Source organism: Giraffa tippelskirchi, chromosome 4 (assembly GCF_054371585.1).
Source record: "Giraffa tippelskirchi isolate mGirTip1 chromosome 4, T2T-mGirTip1v1.2.pri, whole genome shotgun sequence".
Classification (NCBI taxonomy): domain Eukaryota; kingdom Metazoa; phylum Chordata; class Mammalia; order Artiodactyla; family Giraffidae; genus Giraffa; species Giraffa tippelskirchi.
The window spans coordinates 148,249,755-148,275,491 of NC_137278.1; the positions used below are offsets into that span (position 1 = coordinate 148,249,755).

Here is a 25,737-nt window from a genome sequence, read left to right on the forward strand (position 1 = left end):
CTAGAACGCCAACATCCAAAAATTTGACAAACGTTAGTTTGTTAGTTTTTTGGTTTGGGTTTATTTTTATTTCCTTTTACTTTTTTTCTTGCAATTAAACAATCATCTGCCAAAGAGAGATGATATAAACAGGAAAGCAGGGAATTCACACAGTTGATAATTAACTCCAAAATAAATGAGCTGATTGTGCTAGTGGATTTAAAAAGTCAAACCTAAAGGTCAAATCCCTTCCAATAAATGCCAAAAGAATGTCTACAGCAGTGGTTTTCCATGAGTTAGTAAAATGTCCCCCCCAAAACTTTAAGGGCCAACAGAAAGTTGACAAATTTGAATTTTGTCAAGTAAGAACAAAAAGCCCCAAACCCTAATCTCACCATAATTTCAGAAAAGAAAGATTATATCAACACCAAGAACTCAGAAAGCAACCTCAAGATAAAGAATGTTCTTTTGAATAATATATTTAAGTTTTGAGGAAAAACATTTCCTTGTTGCTATTATTCTCATTTCTTATGAAAAGAAGAAACTTCATCATGGGCCAGCATGTGGAAACCACTAATCTAAATGTCTATGATAAAGTTCTATACTTGGCACCCACTTTACACTCAGCTAATATTTGCTGAATGAATTGATCAACCAATCATTTACTTCTCAAAATCAACATGCCTAATTAGCTAGAATCTAGAATCGGGCATTTCTTTTGTTAGGCCGAGATCTTTTTGTATTTGTTATAAGAAACAATAGAATCCCAGCTATTCAGAATCTTCAATCTTCCAAACCACTCAGAGATAACACTTTTAAGATACCAAATTTTAGTCACCTCACCTGTATAAATTCCTACCACATGGAAAACAATGTATTAACAGCTGATGAATATACAGAGATATATGCTGTCAAAAAACATATTAGCATAGATGGAACCAAAAGATATGTACTCAGTGCCTTTACTGAGGCAGAAATAAAGTAAATGGAGTTTGAGAGGAAGGACAATTTCTTCCAGCTTAGGAGGCTGCCCTGGTGGATCAGAGGGTAAAGCATCTGCCTGCAAGGCGGGAGACCCGGGTTCGATCCCTGGATCCCTGGAGAAGGCAATGGCACCCCACTGCAGTACTCTTGCCTGGAAAATCTCACGGACGGAGAAGCCTGGTAGGCTATAGTCCCTGGGGTTGCAAAGAGTTGGACTTGACTGAGGGACTTCATTTTTGCTTTCACGTTAGGGGGAGGGAGTGGCAGGGTTATGAGGGGTTGGGGACCAAAGAAAAGTTACATAAAGGAGACTATTTCCGTCAGTATCTCCAGGATTAGCCACTTTTTAATTTCTTGATCTTAGCATCCCCTTACACGCCTGAAAAAATTATCAAGGACCCCAAAGGCCTTTCGTTTCTGTAGTTACACCCATTAATATTTACTATATTAGAATTAAAACATCCATTTAAAAATATTTGTTTATTCCATTTAGAATAACAAAAATAAAATAACCATACACATTACCAAAATGATATTTTCAGTGAAAAATAACTAGATTAGCAAAACAAACAAATATATATTTAATGGGAAGAGCTTTACATTTTTCTCATGTCAATCTCTCCAATGTCTGGCTTAACAGAAAATAGCTGGATTCTCATCTCTGCTTCTACATTCAATCTATTGCGATATGTTGTTTTGGTTGAAGTATATACATGAATCAAATCTCACCTCACTCAGATAAGTAGTTGGAAAATAGAGGAATATTTTAACAGCTTTTTCAGATAACGACAGATATTCTTCTTTGGTATTAACACCAAAATTCAACAATGACAGTCTGAAACTATGTATTATCAACGAACTTTTCATACTATTACATTAAAATTCATTGGTCTATTTTGCATTTTGACTGGATCTTTTAACTGTGTATGATTTTGTAACATCATGCACTGTTCATTTGGAAAACAATGGTTCATTTGGGTTATGCACATTTTTCACATGTTGACACATTTTGCTTTTAGTATCAAAAACCATATTCATTAATGTCACCACTGATTTTGTCAGGTACATCTTTAAATGTTGAGAAGCTGTCAAGCTCACAGTGGCAGATATATGTTTTCCAGAATTTTATTTTTTAACTTGAAAGTTCAGCTTTTATCATTGTCAACAAATACAGTCAGTTGTTTTACTTAAAGTGACAGAATCACTTTGTTCATTTTTGAGAAACTATCTGCCAAATATCCAATTTGTCTATTTTTTTTTTATTTATTCGGCTGCACCGACTCTTAGTTGTGGCACACAGAATCTTTAGTTGTGACATGAGAATTCTTCATTCTGGCACAGGGGATCTAGTTCCCTGACCATGGAAACCAGGTCCCCGACCTTGGGAGCGCAGAGTCTTAGTCACTGGACCACCAGGGAAATCCCCAAATATCCAAGTTTAAATAACCATAGGCTTCCCTGGTAGTTCAGAGGGTCAAGAACCCACCTGCCAATGCAGGAGACATAAGAAATGCGGGTTTAATCCCTGAGTCGGGAAGATCCCCTGGAGAAAAGAATGGCAACCCACTCCAGTATTATTGCCTAGAGAATCCTATGGACAGAGGAGCCTGGCGGGCTACAGTCCATGGGGTCACAGAGTTGGACATGACTGAGCAACTAACACATACACACAGTTCATCTTTCGGTCATTCTGTCAAGTGAAATGGTGTTTCAAACAATCATACCAGTACTTTTCCTGGAGACAACTTTGCATTGTGGAAGCACTTTATTAAAATGTATTTTTTGTTTTTTCACACACAATATTAAAAAGATATTCACTCAAGATCTAGATTTAATAAAAGTAATATAAATTTTACTACTTCATCAAAGACATTCTTAAGTGAAAATGGCCTTTTCTCCTATGTGGATGTTAGTGAAGAATGGAATGGCTACTAATAATAATTGTTTCCACTGCCTCACTTCATGCTAAGACACCAGCAGTTTCAACTGCTCTTGCAACATCAACCCAAATGTCAACACAGTGAAAAAGGAAAGTAATGTCAGCATTAGCATGAAAATAGTTTTGATTTTGTGAATCCTTTGAAAGGCTCTCAGATTCCAGGGATCCTCAGTCCACACCTTGAGAGGTGCTGGTCTAACCCTCTGGTTGACATACAGTAAAGCCCAGAAAATGTTTCAAAGCGCTTGGGTTTTTTTATGTTTTATTTTTATTATTTATTTGGCTGTGGTGGGCCTTAGTTGCAGCATGTGGGATCTAGTTCTCAGACCAGGGATTGAACCCAGGTCCCCTGCACTGGGAGCATAGAGTCAGCCACTGGACCACTAGGGAAGTCCCCATAAGCACTTGTTGAATAAGTGAACAGGGAACAGAGAACTACATTTATAACGTAACCCATGTTGTTTAGAAAAAAACAAGCGGTTAGAAAATAATACCAGTAGTATTTAGACCTCTTGCTACTTCTAAGGTAATTAGTTCATTTCCTACTTCAGATAGTCCATGGACAAATGCAAATGTAAAATTTTGAGTTATTTTATCAAATTGAGGAGGACAGTTATGACAGATTTCTGAAAGTAACAATCAGAACACTACAGCCCAATTTCCTCAGCACCACTCCTTGCAATATAAAAGTATATGTCCTGCTAAGGGATAAGAAAACAAATTGTGAATTAGTGCTATGTCCAGAAAAAGGAAAATTAATTTGTCGATAAGCTCCAATCAGTACTTTAGCCACCTGATATGAAGAGCCAACTCATTGGAAAAGACCCTGATGCTGGGAAAGATTGAGGGCAGGAAAAGAAGGAGGCAACAGAAGATGAGATGGTTGGATGGCATCCAACTATCTGATTCAACGGACATGAGTTTGAGCAAACTCCAGGAGATAGTGGAGGACAGGGAAGCCTGGCGTGGTGCAGTCCATGGGGTCGCAAAGAGCCGGACATGACTGAGCAACTCAACAACAGCAACAATATTTATTGAATCCATATCATGTACATGGTACTATTAATTCGTGTACTGCTAGTAGAATAATCAAGGAATTAGAACTTTCAGAAATACTTGAGAATAACAGAATTGTTATCATTAAATAAGTTTAGAACTAGAAAAATTCTTGACGAACACCTAAATGCATAGATTTTTGAACATGAAATGACCACTCAACAGAGGTAAAATAATTAGTTGAAAGGCGTTTCACAACAAATTTGTTTAAAATTGTCTTTAGATGCTGAAGTTTGAGGATAAGGTTTTTGTTTTGTTGATGTTGTTGTTGTTTTGAGGATAAGGTTTTTAAGAAAACAACTAGGATGTATTTAGAGTTATCTCTTTAACAATGTCACTTTCCTTCACTTGTTTTCTGAAGCATTTTCTTCAGAAACTAGAACTAGAACTAGCACCAGGAATGTGCAGCTTGGACCATCTGCTCCTCAGCCTATAAGTATCATCTGTATATGACTACGTTAAGATGCTGCTGCTGCTGCTGCTGCTGCTGCTGCTAAGTTGCTTCAGTCTTGGCCGACTCTGTGCGACCCCATAGACGGCAGCCCACCAGGCTCCCCCATCCCTGGGATTCTCCAGGCAAGAACACTGGAGTGGGTTGCCATTTCCTTCTCCAATGCATCAAAGTGAAAAGTGAAAGTGAAGTGGCTCATTTGTGTGCGACTCTCAGTGACCCCATGGACTGCAGCCTACCAGGCTCCTCTGTCCATGGGATTTTCCAGGCAAGAGTACTGGGGTGGGGTGCCATTGCCTTCTCCGCTATGTGAGGATATTGCTCATGAAATATCATCCATCATGTGTATTTCAGTGGAAAAAAAGTAGGAAAAACAATGAATTGATTCAAAGCTCTTATTTTGTCAATAGCAAAACAGAGATAAATAGACCTACCACAGGTCAGAAAGTCATTTGGGGAAAACATTAAGCTAAAACTCCTTTTATGTACATGTTGTGGCATCTACACTTTCTTTTTCATTCAGTTCACACAAAAAGTAAGAAAAGGACATAAAGAATTGTACCTAATATTGACAATGCGAGGGTTACTCTGTGTCCATTAAGAAGGTATAGCAATGGTATAATTAAAATAGAATTACGTATGTAAGTCCATCTTCTGATGTTACTTTTAACTCTACTAAACGCTATCTTTTTTCCAAGGATTCCTGTTTTGTAGTCCATGGAATTCTCCAGGCCAGAATACTGGAGTGGGTTGCCATACTCTCCTCCAGGGGATCTTCCCAACCCAGTGATCAAATCCAAGTCTCCTGCATTGCAGGCTACTTCTTTACTGTCTGAGCCACCAGGGAAGCCCAAGAATACTGGAGTGGGTAGCTTATCCTTTCTTCAGCGGATCTTCCTGACCCAGGAATTGAACCAGGGTCTCCTGCATTGCAGGCGAATTCTTTACCAGATGAGCTACCAGGGAAGCCCAGATATAAGTCCATCTTTTGATGCTACTTTTAACTCTACTAAATGCCATCTTTTCCCCAGGATTCCTGTTTTGTAGTCATCTAGTCAAATGCAGGCATTTATTCATTCTCACATTAATCTATTCTTAATATTTATTTATTTTATTTGGCTGCATCGGGCCTTAATTACAGCACAAGGGACCTTCGTTGCACCATGTGGGGTCTTTCATTGTGGCACACTGATTCTCTAGTTGAGGCAAATGGATCAGGAGTTGCACCACAAAGGCTTAGTTGCACCACGCAGACTTAGTTACCCTGCTGCATGTGGGATCTTAGTTCCCCAACCAGGGATCAAACTCAGGTCCCCTACATTGCAAGGCAGATTCTTAACCACTGGGTCATCAGGGAAGTCCCTCACATTAATATTTTAAAACTTCTATCACCAATACAGAATACAAATCTTTTTCTTCTAAAATATGCATTGATTTCACAGTCCACAGCATCTACATTACATGCGTTTCATCTAAAAAGTGTTTCTTAATATTTAAAAAGTGCCCACAGAAAAGCAAAACCCACGTAAACAAATCACTTTTGATTATTATTAAAAAATGCCTTCAGAATTTTTCAGTCTTTTTGACTGTTTCATTTTGTGTGTTTATGTAATAGTTTTCCTTTTCTAGTACTTGAGTTCAAGTTTAAACCTCACCAACTAGCTAGGTTTCATTTGACAAGGTTTACTCTGAGCTATGAAAGTCTCATTTGTAAGTCTGGAGTTTATAATAGTTTCCTTGCAAAACCGCTACTAGAGAAGTCCCTGGCACACACAAGTTCATGTCCATGTCTGTATCTAATATCATTTAATCTTCCCGTCAACCCTGAGGTGGGCATTCTTATATGTGGTAGTCATTAGTGCTATTTCCCCAACACTCTGAATCTCCATTTTCCAGGTACTTTCTGGGCCCCTGTGGTTGCATGAGACCATGTCACTAGTCCTGGGAGGAAGTTGTGAACAGAAATGATACCGTGTGCCACTTCTAAGACAGATCACTTAATTGCTGGCGTGAGGCTCTCCAGAACTCTCTTTCTCTCCAACAGTGACCAGCAATGTTCTATAATTAGATGATGGCTGCTCCATTAACCACAATCCTGGAGTAGGAGACGTGGAGCAGAGTTCCCATCTGACAGACAATGAACATGCAATACAAGCAAGAAATAAAACTTCAGTGGCTGAAGCCACTGGGATCTGGGGATTATGTGTTCCAGCAGAAACTAAGGTTCAGAGAATAACTTGCTTGAGGTCATATGGTCAGTATTGGAGACAGAATTTGAACTGAAGTCTATTTTAATCTTTCGTAGTACATTAAACATTCCTCAAGAGCAGGGACTCTTATTTCCCAGATAGCTGTCCTTGTTTAGAAAAACAACAGGGTCTGAAGGCTCAGAAGTCCAATGCCAAAGACAACGAGACCACTCTGAAAAGACCAAGGTCTTCCTCTCATTAGTCACCCCTTCTATTTCTAAACACCCCAAAGAGAGTCAGAAGATATGGCTCTCTTCTCATACTCAGACATAAAGGCTAGGAGAAAGCTACTTCACTTTGGATCTTCTGGAGCTAACAAATAAGTCCCAACCCTTCAAGAACTAGAGGTTTTCTTCACAATTTTTGCCATATCCTCATAACTCCTCTGCCTTATTATTTACTTAATATTTTCTGTAAGTTGAATTTAGCTTTTTCCTATGTGGTAATATACATGGAATCCCAAGTCTGATGTGTAAGCTGTATTTTTACTAATATCCATTAAAATAAATATACTGCTATTGGAAAAAAAGAATTAAAAATTTCACTCAGCTGTAAACTGACTGAGTAGCTTCTGATCACAACAAAATGATTGCTTATGAAGATTTTATTTTCTGAAGTACTGAAAGCTCCCTGGCCACTAACCAGGCCTGCTGAAGCTTCTTACTCATCTAAGAAGTCAGTGCCCAGACACAGACCTTAGAAATACAGTGTCCTGATGTTAATTAACCTATAAATGTAAAAAAAAAAAAAAAAAAAGATTCGTTTGCCATGACGCTAAAAAAATAAATGTTTGTCCTTCTCTGTGGCTCATGAATCATGACCCTGGCCTAAGGAAAAGGAATACTCTAATGGTTCACTTTTTTGACCTGGAAGTAAACAATATGTATAACAATGTAAGATTTTAGAGACAATGTATAGACAAAGATTTGGCTGTTGTTTCAGAACAGAATGTAAACATTAGTAACTTCATATTTTAAAACAAAAAGAGAATGTACATAGCTAACAAAATGTAAAGCATGCCCAGTAAGGACGGCAGAATAAAGGGTGAGAGTACTAGGACTCCCATCTTATGAACAGAAAATTCAGAGATACTAACTAGACTGAAAAATGCTAACTGGTCCTTCAGAATCCATCCTCCCTTCTTCCCATGAGTAACAAAAACTTCTGAAATCTTACCTGAACACAGAGTTATATTTCTCTGCCTCCTCTGTAGCTAATTGTGAATATGATAGTAAGCTCTAGCCAATGTAATGATATGTGATCTTTCAGGTCACATCCTTTAAAGACAAAGTCACCTGCTTTAGACTTCCTCTTCCTCCTGTTGTGCAATCGCTAAGTTGTACCTGACTCTTTGCGACCCCATGGACTTCTTCCTCCCCTGGGAAATGGCAAAACTGCGGCAGCGCACTTGAACCCTGGGTGGAAGCTACTTAATGAGAAAGGCAGACTTAACAGGCCATGAAGCAGAGCTTCCTACTCACCAACTCAACCTTGGGCTACTACCTACCGTAGGCTATCACTGGGGAGAAAGACAAACTTCTACTAATGTCTGTCACTCTACCTGGAATCTCACAACAGGTTGTCATGTGGCTACATCAAAAGTTGATGAGCAAACATATTATTTAATGTTGCAAAAGTGAACAATAGCGCTTCCCTTGTAGCTCAGTTGGTAAAGAATCTGCCTGCAATGCAGGTGGCCTGGGTTCGATTTCTGGGTCGGGAAGTTCCCCTGGAGAAGGAAATGGCAAGCCACTCCAGTATTCTTGCCTGGAGAATTCCATGGACAGAGGAGTCTGGCAGACTACAGTCCCTGGGATCGTAAGAGTCAGACATGACTTAGCAACTAAACCACCACCACCAAGTGAACAATAAGGGAATTTTAAAAATCAACAAACAATAAACCACGGTAGACATAAGGTAGAAGAAAGAGCAGATAAATACTTGTTTTTCATAACTGTATATTATCTGAAATTGATGAATCAAGGAATAGTGCTATAACTGTATTGACAAAAACTAGGGGATTGACAGAAGAATGATTTTAGAACACTGCTTCAGAAGAGTGAGGCAAAGATGAGAAGAGATAGAATGGGAGGCTGTTGCTTTTCACCTGAAGTTCCCTCTCATCAAGAACCATGGCAAAAACAAAAATAAAACAAACTTAGGCATGTAAAAAAGATGCAGTGCCTCAGTGGACCATTTCATCTAAAGAAAAACTTGCTATTATAGGCTGATCAAATCCTGCCTTACCCTTACAACTATAAATTACAGTTATTATCTATTGTTGTCATGTCTGACTCTTTGTGCTGTCATGGACTACAGCACACCATGCTCCTCTGTGCTCCACTATCTCCCGGAGTTTGCTCAGATTCATGTCCATTGAGCTGGTGATGCTATCTAACCAGCTCATCCTCTGCTGCCCCTTTCTCCTTTTGCCTTCAATCTTTCCCAGCATCAGCGTCTTTTCCAGTGAGTCAACTCTTCACATCAGGCCGCCAAAGTATTGGAGGTTCAGCTTCACCATTAGTCCTTCCAATGAATATTCAGGGTTGATTTCCTTTAGGATTGACTGGTTTGCTCTCCTTGCAGTCCAAGGGACTCTCTAGAGTCTTCTCAAACACCACAGTTCAAAAGCATCAATTCTTCGGCAATCAGCCTTCTTTATGGTCCCACTCTCATATGACTACTTGAAAAACTATAGCTTTGACTATACAGTTATCTGTATCTATCAGTAAAAGACTATTTTTAATGAGTTTAATATAAGTCCTAAAAATATGTATCTGTAAATCATGCTTCAAATATTTAAATTAGAACTTTGCCACCATTCCTGGAATAGAAAGTTTTAGCACTGGAAACTGCAAATGTTTGCTCTTGTATCAGAATTTTAGCATCCCTCCCCTCTAAGTTTACTTTCTTTTGCAGAAAGTAAGAATTTTCTCATGATAGTATGCCTTGTGCCTTGTATCTGATAAAGCAGATAAAGAACAAGTTTTATGAAAATGTAGTCCTATTCCACTGAAAGGTAAATCTTAATGGCCTTTATCAACTATCTTTTAACACTATGCTGAACCTGGGAGAAAGGTGAAGCCCTAAATGAGACCATAAAGTGAAAGATATTAAATATTTTGCATTATGTTGTTTCTACTTTGTCCTCAATGGTTTGTTTTCTTCATTAATTTTAGATGATTAAATCATATTTTAAAAAGCATTTAGGTATTTCATGTGCACCTCAAACTATTTATCATCTCCAAAACTCAATTTGTTTCTTTCTTCACCAATTTGTTATTTTTTCTGTATTCCTGATCCTGTTAAAAAGTACTCCCATTCCATACAACCATTAAACCCCAAACTTGAGAGTCATCCTCAGTCATTTTCTACTTTGATTTTTTATACTTAATCAACACCAAGTGCCATCAATTTTATTTCCAAGATACTGCTCAGATATATTCTTTTCTTTCCATTTCTCATCTAGAATATGCTCCTCCCGCCTCTATCCTGACTCCTGGTCACAGCCACTCTTCATTCTGCTGCAGCCATAATGTAAATTCACTCTGACCACGTCAGAACTCTGCTTCGTGTGCTTCCACAGTCATCAACAGCTATGAGGAAAACACAACCAACCTATTCTGGCATTCAAGACATATCAGATTCATTTCTCTTCCTGTCTTAACTTCAGACCCCAATACTCACTGTACATTATACAATCCATTAACTCTTTTGTCCTTTATCTCTAGTCCTCACCAGTGTCTAACCTTTAATAAGCACTCAAAAAGCATTTGTTGAGTGAATGAATGAATGAAGATTCTCTTTTGATGATAGTCAACCATTTATTGTTTCCTACATACTCTTCCATCCTCACCATACCACTTTTATTTTCCACACCATATAAAGAATGAACTCTTCATTTTTAACCTTCAAGAACAGTTTAGATATCATCTGCCCTAGGAAACACTTTTTCACAGCTATTCCTCTCACCTTTCTCCCCAGCCATGCCATTAGAAAATGAATCAATTCTGCCTCTAATACTTCCTACCTCAGTACCTCTATTATTGTATCTATTAGCGCAAGTTAGAATTTTAGACATATACACACCTCACTTAAAAATTCCTTGAGAGTAGTCAGCGCACTCTCCGACATAAACCACAGCAGGATCCTCCCAGAATATTGAAAATAAAAGCAAAAATAAACAAATGGGACCTAATTAAAATTAAAAGCTTTTGCACAGCAAAGGAAACTATAAACAAGGTGAAAAGACAGCCTTCAGAATGGGAGAAAATAATAGCAAACGAAGCAATGGACAAATAATTAATCTCAAAAATATACAAGCAACTCCTGCAGCTCAATTCCAGAAAAATAAACGACCCAATCAAAAAGTGGGCCAAAGAACTAAACAGACACTTCTCCAAAGAAGACATACAGATGGCTAACAAACACATGAAAAGATGCTCAACATCACTCATTATCAGAGAAATGCAAATCAAAACCACAATGAGGTACCATTTCACGCCCGTCAGAATGGCTGCTATCCAAAAGACTACAAGCAATAAATGCTGGAGAGGGTGTGGAGAAAAGGAAACCCTCTTACACTGTTGGTGGGAATGCAAACTAGTACAGCCACCATGGAGAACACTGTGGAGATTCCTCAAAAAACTGGAAATAGAACTGCCATATGACCCAGCAATCCCACTGCTGGGCATACACACTGAGGAAACCAGACTTGAAAGAGACATATGTACCCCAATGTTCATCACAGCACTGTTTATAATAGCCAGGACATGGAAGCAGCCTAGGTGCCCATCAGCCAACGAATGGATAAGGAAGCTGTGGTACATATACACAATGGAATATTACTCAGCCATTAAAAAGAATACATTCGAATCAGTTCTAATGAGGTGGATGAAATTGCAGCCTATTATACAGAGCGAAGTAAGCCAGAAAGAAAAACACCAATACAGTATACTAACACATATATATGTATTTAGTTAATCAGTAAAGATAACCCTGTATGCGAGACATCAAAAGAGACACAGATAAATAGAACAGTATTATGGACTCTATGGGAGAGGGCGAGGGTGGGAGGATGTGGGAGAATGGCACTGAAGCATGTAAATTATCATAGGTGAAACGAATTGCCAGTCCAGGTTCGATGCATGATACAGGGTGCTTGGGGCTGGTGCACTGGGATGACCTGGAGGGATGGGATGGGGAGGGAAGTGGGAGGGGGGTTCTGGAAGGGGAAAACATGTACACCCATGGTGGATTCATGTCAATGTATGGCAAAACAAATACAATATTGTAAAGTTAAAAAAACAGATAAATAAACTAATTAAAAAATTTTAAAAAAGATTTCCACAAAATAAAAAAAATAAAACCCTTTGCTTATTTTTAAAATCAAAAAATAAATAAACGTTTTCACAGAACTGAACTCAAATGTCACTTCCTGTTTTCCCCCATCTCTGTTCATAATGTCCCAATTCCCTCAGCATAGAGTCCTATTCTATACCCAGGCAGTGCAGTAGACAGGAAAGGGTCAGAACTGGAGTTAAGTTCTGACTCTATCTCTTACCCAGCTGATAAATCTTAAGCAAATTAGTTACCTGTCTCTGATTCCTAACCTGCGTAATGTAGATCATGTCACTTATTTCATTAAATTTCAGAAGGATTAAGTGAGATAATATTTTTGAAAATAACTAGAAGACTGCTCAGTGAATTTTACTTCCCTTACTGAGAAGGAAAAGCTAGAAGAGGCCTGAGATACCATGTGGAAACACAGAACAAGAGAGAGTGCGTGTATGCATATGTGCATGTGTGAATGAGTATGACTATGTTTGTGTGTGTGCCTGCGTCTGTGTGTCTGTGTTGGAGCGTTTAATTAGTTCAATTTTGGACAGGGGAAGAGTGAAGTGATTGTTTAATACAACTTAGATAAGATTAATTTAAGATTAATTTTTCTACTTCAGTAATTATAGCTTAGCGATTGTCAAAAAATCATCTCTTACCAAAAGGAAAAACCTCGTTTTGCAATCAACTGTTTCAGTCAATTATATAAAGTGATATGACTTTATGCATGCACGAGGCAAATGTAATAATAAAACAGGAATCTGACAAAGTAAACTTTATTATTGTTCAGTCACTCAGTTGTGTCTGACTCTTTGTGACCCCATGGACTGCAGCATGCCAGGCTTTGGTCAACTCTAATTTGAACATATCAATAGCAGTTATAAAATATTGTTGGAATTCAATTAAAACTGCCATTCTTACTTAGAGATAAAACTATTCTAGGACTTATAACTAATTTTGCATCATGACCCTGAAAATTATCTACAACATCAGAGGTATTGAATTCCCAGTAGTAACCTTGTGACTGATATTGATTTGTCCCCTGGGAGGTGAGAATTCTACCACTGAACCGATGCCTTTGACTTGTTATATGAATGCCAGTAAATTCCATTGTTCCCAGGTCCTTCTTCCATAGGGAATGCTAGCAATATTTTATGTTCCATAATTGCAGTACTAATTACATTCAGATTATTCTATAAGCAATTTCCAGCCTTCTAATTATGTTTTTTTTGGTTTCAATTAAATGTTGTTTTGCAAGGGAAGGTTAACACCTTATATACAACAGTCTGTATTTCCCTCAGGTAATAAGAGAGCTCAGGAAACATGCATGCATATATTTTTCCTTACCAAAAAAGAAAAAAAAAAAAAAAGGTATCAACTCATGGATAGACTCTAGTCAAATGGCACATGAATCAAAACATCCTTAAGAATGACAAGTTAAGGGATAAATGGTCATAATAACTGAAGGCAGTAGATGTTATGTAATTAAATGAAAAAGATTAAAATAAAAATCCTTAAGTGAACATATAAAAATAATAGCAACAATCGTGTAGATCTATAGGTACCACTTTAGCTAACAAAAGCAGAGAAGGAGAAAAATAAAAGATTCCAAAATTCTTCCTGCAGAAAAGAGCCAAATGCTATTGAATCTTACTTTTTTTAATTTAATGGTTAGATTAGTTCAGGTTCAATAATGTTTTTAAACACTTGTTCAAGGTCGTGGAACCTAAAATATGATGTCACTCTTTCAAATCCCTATGAAAGATAAAAGCAAATAAAACACAGAAACCATATGCCAAAGACTGAAAATCAAGGGGAAAAGATCATAAAAAAGGTATAAAACAGCAAGACAAGGAACGTTATCAGATACGTCCATGAAAACAAAATATAAATGATTTAAATGCACCTGCTAAAAAATGACTCTCAAATAGAGTTACAAAACAAAGAAATGGCATAATGCAATCAAAAAAGAAAAGAAGCAGAGAGAAAAAAGAGAGATTGCACACATGCACACATACATGTGCAAACGTGAGTTCACAGGCACACAAAGACAAAGGTGGCAACATAAAAAATATCTTTTAAAAAAGAACTCACTCATCTTCTCCCTCAATCAGATTCCAACCACCTCCCACTAAAATGGTAAGCAGAATATAAAAACAGAGCAAAATCTACACCAGCCCTGGAAACTAAAATACAATAAACTTGTGTAAGATAAAGTACAGAGGATGTTTTAAAGAAAAGGCCAACTCCTAACTCATCTATGTGCAAACATTGTTCCTGCAAGTTAGTGAAGGAGAATCCAGGATTCTAAGGAGGAGGAGTCAAGGCCAGAGAACAGGTAGGTGGAAGGCAATAAGACCTTGATATCGGGCTCAGGGTCTGCCTAGACCCAACAGGTCACCTCGGCAAGCACTTTTGACACTGAAAGCCACACTCACAGGGGCTCTGTGGTGATGCTCAAGCCTAGCATTCCAAGGATTTGGGACGCACTGTCAAGGCTGACTCTTGAAAGAGACAGTGAAGCCTGAGAAATATTCAGGGCACTGCCTGAAAATTCTGATGTCACTTTATCCCTAGAAAAGAAATTAACCCTAAGGCAACACTTCTCGCTAGGGCCACCTCCGGTTCTGATGCTGCTTCCTTACTCGCTAGCTGCAGTCCCTGGAGTCTGAAAGTTAAACTGCTGTACACCTAAATTTTTGTCTCCTTCCCTTTTATCACCTTGAAAGATTTAAGAACACACCAAACTCAGAAGCCTCTCTCACTCACCAAACTGCGCAAGCCCACACTGCATTCATGTTACTCTATTCAACAAACAGATGCTGGGAACAAAGTGAGGAATGAGAGGCCATGGTCCCTGCCACCATGAAACTTACATATTTGTAAGAAAGATATTATTAGCAAGTGCAATAAAGAGCATGGAGAGGCAAAAGGGGAATAAAGATCCTATATAACAGAAGGAAGAAGTCTAGTTTGAGAGGCATAAGAAAGCCAACCTGCAAGTAGTGATATTTAAACTAAGAACAAAGGATAAGGCTGGGTTGCCCAAATTAAGAATGAGGAAATAAGTGTACCAGATAAAGAAAAAGATGAGCAGGAACCCTGAGGTAAAAGTGAGTGTAGCCCACTGAAGGTTATGAAAGAAAAGCAGTGTGGCTAGAAGGTGTAAGTGAGGAACAGATGGATGAGATGATGAGGCTGATGAGGCAGGCAGAAGAAATCTTCAAGCTATTATAACAATTTGGAACTTCATCCTAAAAAGAAAGCGAAGTAACTAAAGGAGAGTAACATGATCAGATCTTCGAATTTAAAAAGATTGCCATGGCTAAAAGGTGGGAAATGGATGGGAGTGGCATCAGAAGAGAGGTAGTGAGGCTAATTGGGAAGCTATTGTAGAAATCTAGGCAAACCATTGACACAGGGTATGAGACAAGAAATAAATTTAAGAAGATTCCAGTTCTGGCTTAAGCAACTGGGCACATGGTAATACCATCTACGAAGGTAAGGCACAAGGTGGGAGACATAACCTTGGGCAAAAATAATAAATTTTTAACCTATTAAAGGTACACACAACCAACCAAATGGAGATGAGATAGAAGCAAGTGGATATACAGGACTGGAGCTTAGATACGAGCTAGGTTGTGGGTAAATTTAGGGGGAACTGACTTATCAGGTGAAACTGAAGCCACGGAGTAAATAAGGCTGCCTAGGAAAATGTGTAAAATGAGAAGATAAAATGTCAGAGCTGTGAGGAACTTCAACATTCAGAGGTGAGCTGGAAGAGAAAGAACTAGCAAAGAAGACCAAGAAAGAGCAGCGGCCAAAGAAGGCAGAGGTCAAGGAGAGTATGTTCCAGAAAGACAGCAGTGATGATGAGATTAGGATGGTGATGAGGTTGCTAGCTAACATTTACTGTGAATTAATTCTGTGGAAGACTTTGCACTAAGTAACTCATATATGCTATCTCATCTAATGATTTCAATAGTCCATGTGGTAGGAACACTTCTATCCTCAATCTACAAGTGAAGAAACTGAGGCACAGATAATTTAATTAATTTGCCTAAGATCATATGGGCTTCCTTGGTGGCTCAGACAGTAAAGAATCTGCCTGCAATGCAGGAGGCCTGGGTTCAATTCCTAGGTCAGGAAGATCCCCTGGAGAAGGGAATGGCTACCCACACCAGTATTCTTGCCTAGAGAATTCCATGGACAGAAGAGCTTGGTGGGCTACAGTCCATGGGGCCGCAAAGAGTCAAACACGACTAAGCAACTAACACTTTCACTTTTTTCAAGATCATATATCTAACAATAACAGTGTTAGAAGCTAAGAGAAAAGACTGTTTCTAGGAGTGTTGTTGTTCAGTCGCTCAGCTGTGTCTGACTCTTTGCAACCCCATGGACAGCAGCACACCAGGCTTCCCTGTCCTTCACCATCTCCCAGAGTTTGCTCAAACTCATGTCCATTGAGTCGGTGATGCCATACAACCCTCTCTTCCTCTCTTGTCCCCTTATCCTCCTGCCCTCAATCTTTCCCAGCATCAGGAAAGATTTCCAATGAGTCAGCTCTTTGCATCAGATGGCCCAAGTATTGGAACTTCAGCTTTAGCATCAGTCCTTCCAATGAATACAGGACTCATTTCCTTTAGGATGGACTAGTTTGATCTCCTTGCAGTCCAAGGGACTCTCATGAGTCTTCTTCAACACCACAGTTCAAAAGCATCAATTCTTCGGCACTCAGCTTTCTTTATAGTCCAACTCTCATATCCATACATGACTATTAGAAGAACCAAAGGTTTGACTAGATGGACCTTTGTTGGCAAAGTAATGTCTCTGCTTTTTCATATGCTGTCTCGGTCTGTCATAGTGTTTCTAGGAGTGAGTGGTCAGTATATCAAATTCACTGAAGGAAGATAGGGAGACCACTGGATTTAGTGATATGAACACAATTGGTGGCTTCCATCAAAGCAGTTTCAATCGAATAGCTTGGGTGTTTCTTCATTTTCTTAGATCCTGTAGCCAATCCATCAGCAACCTATCACTTCTGCCACCAGCACCCTGGTCCAAACAGTTATCAACTCCTCTCTGAACCACTGAACTAGCCCTAATGGTCGACCTGCTTCCACATTTGCTCCCTGCAAATCATTCTCCACATAGCAACCAGAATGACTACTTTAAAATACATATTAGATATGGTCATTGCCTGTCCAAAAGCCCTTAATGGCTTCAATCACAAAGAACAGTATATAAACTCCTCACAATGGTGTAAAAGCCCCATGAGATCTGGCCCTCCCCTTTGCTTTAAAAAAAAAGATATTCTTTTCATTATAGGGGACTGGAATGTAAAAGTACGAAGTCAAGAAATACCTGGAATAACAGGCAAAGTTGGCCTTGGAGTACAGAATGAAGCAGGGCAAAGGATAATAGAGTTCTGCCAAGAGAACGCACTGGTCATAGCAAACACCCTCTTTGAACAACACAAGAGAAGACTCTGCACATGGACATCACCAGATGGTTAATACCAAAATCAGATTGATTATATTCTTTGCAGCCAAAAATGGAGAAGCTCTATACAGTCAGCAAAAACAAGACCAGGAGCTGACTGTGGCTCAGATCTGAACTCCTTATTGCCAAATTCAGACTTAAGTTGAAGAAGTAGGGAAAACCTCTAGACCATTCAGGTATGACCTAAACCAAATCCCTTATGATTATACAGTGGAAGTAAGAAATAAATTCAAGGGATTAGATCTGATTGACAAGAGTGCCTGAAGAACTATTGTCAAGAGGTTCATGACATTGTACAGGAGACAGTGATCGAGACCATCCCCAAGAAAAAGAAATGCAAAAAGTCAAAATGGTTGTCTGAGGAGGCCTTACAAATAGCTATGAAAAGAAGAGAAGCAAAAGGCAAAGGAGAAAAAGAAAGATATTCCCATTTGAGTGCAGAGTTCCAAAGAATAGCAAGGAGAGATAAGAAAGCCTTCCTCAGGGATCAGTGCAAAGAAATAGAGGAAAACAATAGAATGAGAAAGACTAGAGATCTCTTCAAGAAAATTAGAGATACCAAGGGAACATTTCATTCAAAGATGGTTCAATAAAGGACAGAAACGGTATGGACCTAACAGAAGCAAAAGATATTAAGAAGAGGTGGCAAGTATACACAGAAGAACTATACAAAAAAGATCTTCATGACCCAGATAATCATGATGGTATGATCACTTACCTGGAGCCAGACATCCTGGAATGTAAAGTCAAGTGGGCCTTAGGAAGCATCACTACGAACAAAGCTAGTGGAGGTGATGGAATTCCAGTTGAGCTATTTCAAATCCTAAAAGATGATGTTGTGCAAGTGCTGTGCTCAATACGCCCGCAAAATTGGAAAACTCAGCAGTGGCCACAGGACTGGAAAAGGTCAGTTTTCATTCCAATCCCAAAGAAAGGCAATGCCAAAGAATGCTTAAACTACCGCACAATTCCACTCATCTCACATGTTAGTAAAGTAATGCTCAAAAATCTCCAAGCCAGGCTTCAACAGTACGTGGACTGAGAACTTCCAGATGTTCAAGATGGATTTAGAAAAGGCAGAGGAACCAGAGATTAAATTGCCAACATCCGCTGGATCATCGAAAAAGCAAGAGAGTTCCAGAAAAACATCTATTTCTGCTTTATTGACTATGCTAAAGCCTTTGACTGTGTGGATCATAACAAACTGTGGAAAATTCTTCAAGAGATGCGAATGCCAGACCACCTGACCTGCCTTCTGAGAAATCTGTATGCAGGTCAAGAAGCAACAGTTAGAACTGGACAATAGACTGGTTCCAAATCGGGAAAGGAGTATGTCAAGGCTGTATATTGTCACCCTGTTTATTTAACTTATATGCAGAGTACATCATGAGAAATGCTGGACTGGATGAAGCACAAGCTGGAATCAAGATTGTGGGGAGAAATAGCAATAACCTCAGATATGCCAATGACCCCACACTTACAGCAGAAAGCAAAGAACTAAAGAGCCTCTTGATGAAAGTGAAAGAGGAGAGTGGAAAAGTTGGCTTAAAACTCCACATTCAGAAAACTAATTCATGGCATCCGGTCCCATCACTTCATGGCAAATAGATGGGGAAACAGTGGAAACAGTGACAGACTTTATTTTTTGGGGCTCCAAAATCACTACAGGTGGTGACTGCAGCCATGAAATTAAAAGACGCTTGTTCCTTGGAAGAAAAGTTATGACCAACCTAGACAGCATATTAAAAAGCAGAGACATTACTCTGCCAACAAAGGTCCATCTAGTCAAAGCTTTGGTTTTTCCAGTAGTCACGTATGGATGTGAGAGTTGGACTTACAAAGAAAGCTGAGTATGGAAGAATTCATGCTTTTGAACTATGGTGTGGGGAAGACTCTTGAGAGTCCCTTGGACAGCAAGGAAATCCAACCAGTCCATCCTAAAGGAAATCAGTCCTGAATATTTATTGGAAGGACTGATGCTGAAGCTGAAACTCCAATACTTTGGCCACCTGATGTGAAGAACTGACTCATTTGAAAAGACCCTGATGCTGGGAAAGATTGAAGGCGGTAGGAGAAGGGGACCACAGAGGATGAGATGGTTAGATGGCATACCGACTCATTGGACATGAGTTTGAGTAAACTCTGGGAGTTGGTGATGGACAGGGAGGCCTGGTGTGCTGCAGTCCATGGGGTCGCAAAGAGTCGGATGCGACTGAGTGATTGAACTGAACTGAACTTTGCCCTTAACTCTAACCTTTCTCCCTCTTGCACCTACCATAAAATGGTTTTCTTTCTGTTACAGGCCATGCTGGTTCCAAACTAAAAATGAAAGTTCCTAGTCTCTCTGGTTCATCCTGCATCCCCAGATATTAGGTGAGTTAGTGCCTGACACGTAACATGTGCTCAATACATATTTTTGGATAGATGGCAGAGAAACAGTGACAGCAAGCATGTAAATAACTTGTAAAACTACTTGGTCTCAGAGGATGACAAGTTGAGTAGGCTTTTTTTTTTTTTAAGATGAGAGAAATTTGAGCATGTGAGAGATGTAGTTCGACCCCTGGGTTAGGAAGATCCCCTAGAGGAGGGCACAGCAACCCACTCCAGTATTCTTGCCCGTAGAATCCCGTGGACAGAAAAGCCTTGCAGGCTACAGTCCATAGGGTCGCATAGAGTCGGACACAACTGAAGTGACTTAGCTTGCACACAATTAAGAGATGTTAGGAGATTATCCAAGAGCTTCCAGGTGGTGCCAGGGGTAAAGAATCTGCCTACAATGCAGGAGATGGAAGAGATGTGGGTTCAACACCTGGGTGGGGAAGATCTCCTGGAGGAGGAAATGGCAACTCACTCCAGTATTATTACCTGGAAAATTCCATGGACAGAGGAGCCGGCAGCACTACAGTCCATGGGGTTGCAAAGAGTTGGACACAACTGAGCAAGCACACCATCCAAAGGAGTCATAAAATCACAAAATGTAAGAGAAAATTAATTAATTTAGGAAAAAATTACAGTTACACCAAAACAGTAATCATAAAAAGGGATTTTATCTCTCTATGCCAAAGTTTTTTGGTCAATAACTTAAGGGGTTGGGAAAAATCCGCAATTTCCAGTCACTATCTAGAACTTCCCTTCAATTATTTTCCCTCATGATCCCTCTTGGTTATTTCACACTTGGTTATACCACAGACACAGGAAGTTCTGATTAGTAATTATATATGTCTGATTACTAAAATAATCATACTTAACAAAACAGCTTAGTTGGGAAATTAAAAGCTCAGGAAATTTGAATGATTCATATAAGGTCACTCATATTTCTTAAAAGTGGATGCCACTGTCTAAATATGAAGAAACTCACCCAAATTAGCACAGGGAATCAATGGTATCAATCCCAAACCACACACAGAAAGTGCAAAACTGAAAGATTTTTGAAGAACATGAAGAAGGCATAGTTTTTTCCTTCTAATTAGGATAAAAGAGCGATAATAAATCCCCAGAAATTGGAGGGAAAAGAGCACACCTGTGTAATAAAGTCACAGTCTAGGGACTTCCCTGGTGGTCCAGTGGCTAAGATTCTGCACTCCCTGAATGCAGGGGGCCAGAGCTCAGTCCCACATGCCACAACTAAGACATGGCACAGCCAACTAAAAAAATAAAAGTCATGGTCTAACCATGAAGCAAATTAAATTGGCATGACTTTAAGCAACTGGTACTGTACCAGAGAACCAATCTGATGTCTCAGTATGGCGATTCTTTTTTGAATGTCACAGAAACATTGTAATACCCTAAAAAGTTAAATGAGAAAAAAATGTAAGTAAAAGAAAAGACTACAGGAGGAGCGAGTCAGAACAGTATATGATGAAGAGGATGGACTCTGGAGCCAGACTGCCTGAATTCAAAGGACTTAATGTCTCTGTGCCTCAGACCCTAATCTTAATACATGAACTATTATAATAATATTTTATCTCCTTGATAAAGTTACCATGAGGATTAAATGAGTTAATATATGTAAATAGTACATAGTGAAACTAGTGCCTGGCACACAGTAACATTTGTATGTATTTGCTATTATTATTATCATTACTATTATTTAACATATGGATGATAAAGTATAAAAGCAATGGGACAAAATACAAAGATTTGATCCACAGGAAAACATAAGAGCCTTAATGGATAAATGTGCAAAGAGTGGAAATAAATGAAACAAAGAAAAACATATAGATAATGAAAGAAAAGGTAATCTCTAAAAATGAGTTATATACACCAATATGGATAACACAAATATAATGTCACAGGGTGGGGGGGAAAGCAAGTTATAAAGGTTATACATCAGCTAATACCATTTATGTAGTGTTCCAATATGTGCAAAACTAAACAATAAAATATGTAGGGATATATCTACAGTAAACCTATAAAGAAAGAGTTTATTAGTTATTTGTGGTAAGTGATAACTACAAAATACATGACTGTGAGCAATTCTAAACAAAGGGAAGATGGGCCTGGTGAAGGTCACACAGGCAACTTCAACATTCCATTCCTGAAGCTGAGTAGGGGTACCCAAACTTTTAAAAATGATTCTTTATGTCTTGTATAGATGTTATACACTCTTGTGTGTGTGTGAAATATTTTACAATAAAAAGAGCAAAAATTTAGTAATACATTTTAAAGGCAAGAGAAAACACTTTTCTATTTTTAACCTCTCAAATTAGTAGTTTATTTTTCTTTAAAAAGCTCAATGGAAGAGATTTTCTTCTTTAATGATAAGATCAAACTAACTAAATTAAACAGTTAAATATATTTCTAGGATGGTCAAAGTTAAATTCCACTAGCAGTGTACCCTGATAAAAGAGGACTTTTCCTATCCGAGATATATCACCAAGCCAAAACAATTCTTAGCTGTACATTTAGAACAACCAATGTAATTTCTCATGCTCAATTCCATTACTTTAGATGGGACAGTTGTTAATAATATGATGTTTCTAATACATTGTAACTTATCCTCTAAATAAATACTAAATCTTTAAAAGGGTTATGTAACTTTGCTATGGATCAAATTACTGGGCACAGTAGGGTACAAGGTTCAAATAGGATTTTAGTCTCAGAATAACCTTTATATTTAGTTCCACAAAATAGACAGCTTGAACCAAGTATAATAAGACAATACATAATTTTGTCTAATTTATTAATCATGTCACTGCCGTTAAAAATTATGAAAGCTACTTGAAGACTTTTAGACAAGCCATAGATTACAGAATCTTAATGCAAAAGCAGCATCAGGTATTCTCCATCCAAAATCCGTTCATTTTACAGGTATGAAAACTGAAGCATAGGAAGCTAAAATGCCTTAGATAAGAACAGGACTAGGAAACCTAGCCTTTCAAGCTGCTATCCAGTGACTATGCTGACTCCCTTGGGACATGAACATACATGCAATGTCAATGAGTCTGCAATTTTTCAACTGATCCTGCACAAAGGTAAACACCCTCTGCCTTCAGCCCATCTTTCTGGCCCCTTCTGAGTAGAAGGCATACTCACACACCAAGAAATCAGGAACAGGGCCAACAGTACATGCACTCTTTCATGCTCAGTACTGCGAGCCCAGAGCTCCAAAACCTTACTTGTGGTCCCTATCCACATTGATTCTCTTGTACTGTGCACCTTTCCTTATTTCACTCTACTAATCTAAGATAAAAGAAATACCTACCTATAATAGTCACTGGAGATCTCTCCCAACCCCAACCAAGCTCGAATACTCTGACAACCAAACACAACAGAAGCAAGAGAAACGAAATAATACTGGAAAATTCAGGGTTCTTGGATTTATATAAGGGCTGTCCTGATATTTGTTAAGGACTCTAACAAGGAGCATGGGTTTATTTTCAATGTTGCCTTAACATATGGACTGAAGGACTGATTTGTTTTGTTTGGATTTTCATTTTTTCTTTAAATAAAATAATTGACCCAATAAACTATAAAATTTCACTGTGTGATTTATAGTAATAGAAGACAGTCATGCCATGGCCATGACAGATTGCAGGAAAGTACTTCATACAAACCACCTACTGATTTTCATATTTATAATAACAGATCATAGCCCTAAAAATGATGCTCATACACCTGAAAATTTAATTTTTAAAAAGTGTTCATGTACTAATCCCTGAGACTATTTAATAGCCCGGCTTTAGCATAAGGTACATTGCCTAGCATAAAGCAGGCAACTGCAGTTGAAAGCAGATGTTGAGAAGGAGTTTTCCTTTCACTGAAAAAGTTTAGCTATGGCTCACATTTTCAAACAGAAGTCTCCCCCACATTCTGAAATGAGACGACAATGAGTTGCTGAAAGTTGAGACCAGAACCTCCCTGAGAGTATCCATAAAGCAGGAAATCGTGTTGTCTACAGACTTGTGAGTCATAATTTCCACCTATGTGTACTTTCCAAAATATGATAATGCACCTATATTTTAAAATATTCAAAATTTTACGGTGGCTGTTGGTTAGTATATATTTTCTCAGTCAATAGCTACTAAAACCACACTGCTAGCATTTCTTAAATGAGTTAGAAAAAAATTACTCTTAATACTTGGACATAAACATGTCACTTTAGGCAAGCATTATGAACAATGTACTATTTTTAGAAACAGAGCCAGGATAGACAGTTGGTCAGGAACTAGGCCTTGAGAACACACTTCCTGTACCAGCACTGTTTCTCTACTTCCCCTGCAGTCATCTCCATACTCTACAAGCCTCTCTATCTACAGTCAGTGTAAATAAGTCTTCTCAATGAAGTAAATTCCCTCCACTTTCCTTCAGGAAGTCGAGTATCAAGAAATTGTCTCACAGTTTACAAATCAGCACACAGCTAGGCAATCTGATTACACAAATGCAAGGTCACAGTTCTGCTCCAGGCTCCCATAGCCAAGCATCAGAGCCAGTGTATAGTGTGGCCAGTGTATAGTGTGGCCAGTGTATAGTGGCCAGGGTCAACTCAAGTGTTCAAGAACCTTGTAGGTGACACTTGAAGAGATAAGAGAAGCAAAGTATTCTGTAAGGAAGCAGGAGGGATGTGATTTATTATAAATTATTTTACTAGAGACTGGGAAAAGGGTACATCAAAGCTGTATATTGTCACCCTGTTTATTTAACGTATATGCAGAGTACATCATTTGAAATACCAGGCTGGATGACTCACAAGCTAGAATCAAGATTGCCAGCAGAAATATCAACAACCTCAGATATGCAGATGATATCACTTTAACGGCAGATAGTGAAGAGGAACTAAAGAGCCTCTTGATGAAAGTGAAAGGGGAGAGTGAAAAAGCTGGCTTAAAATTCAACATTCAAAAAACAAAAGTCACGGCATTTGGTCCCATCACTTCATGGCAAACAGATGGGGAAAAAGTGGTAACAGTGTCAGATTTAATTTTCTTGGGCTCCAAAATCACTGTGGATGGTGATTGCAGCCACGAAATTAAAAGATGCTTGTTCCTTGAAAGAAAAGCTATGACAAACCTAGACAGCATATTAAAAAGCAGAGACATCACTTTGCTAACAAAGGTCCATATAGTCAAAGCTATGGTTTCTCCAGTAGTCACATACGGATGTGAGAGTTGGACCATAAAGAAGGCTGAGCACCGAAGAACTGATACTTTTTAATTGTGGTGTTGGGGAAGACTCTTGAGAGTCCCTTGGACAACAAGGAACTCCAATTAGTCAGTCCTAAAGGAAATCAATCCTGAATATTCGTTGGAAGGACTGATGCTGCAGCTGAAGCTCCAACACTTGGGCCACCTGATGAGAAGACCAGATTCATTGGAAAAGACCCTGATGGTGGGAATGATAGAGGGCAAGAGGAGAAGGGAGTGACAGAGGATGAGATGGTTGGATGGCATCATACACTGAACGGACAAGAGTTTGAGCACACTCAGGGAGACAGTGAAGGACAGGGAAGCCTGTCGTGCTGCAGTTCATGGTGTGGCAAAGAGTCGGACACAATTCAGTGACTGAACAACAACAAGGAAATTGTCAATAATTATTGTATAAATAAAAATCTGAGCATGGCAATAAAAAATGCCCATAAAGAGACTTACCTGGTGGTCCAGTGGTTAAAAAACCACCTTGCCAATGCAAGGAACACTGGTTTGATCCATGGTCTGGGAAGATCTCATATGCTGTGGGGCAACTAAGCCCATGTACCACAACTAATGAAGCAACTATTGAAGCCCACACATCCTAGAGCCCAT

General features: G+C 38.8%; 1 protein-coding gene and 1 long non-coding RNA gene across 6 annotated transcripts in view; both read right to left on the reverse strand.

Annotated features, from left to right (window-relative positions):
* MSRB3 (methionine sulfoxide reductase B3) overlaps positions 1–25,737 on the reverse strand; it is a 178,542-nt gene that overhangs the window by 146,529 nt on the left and 6,276 nt on the right. The gene's annotated exons all lie outside the window — the stretch shown is intronic.
* LOC145545121 (uncharacterized) lies at positions 60–4,533 on the reverse strand. The gene is made up of 2 exons (XR_014081877.1): positions 3,356–4,533; positions 60–2,529 (listed from the first exon to the last, which is right to left on the reverse strand). It is a non-coding gene; the product is annotated as an uncharacterized LOC145545121 (long non-coding RNA).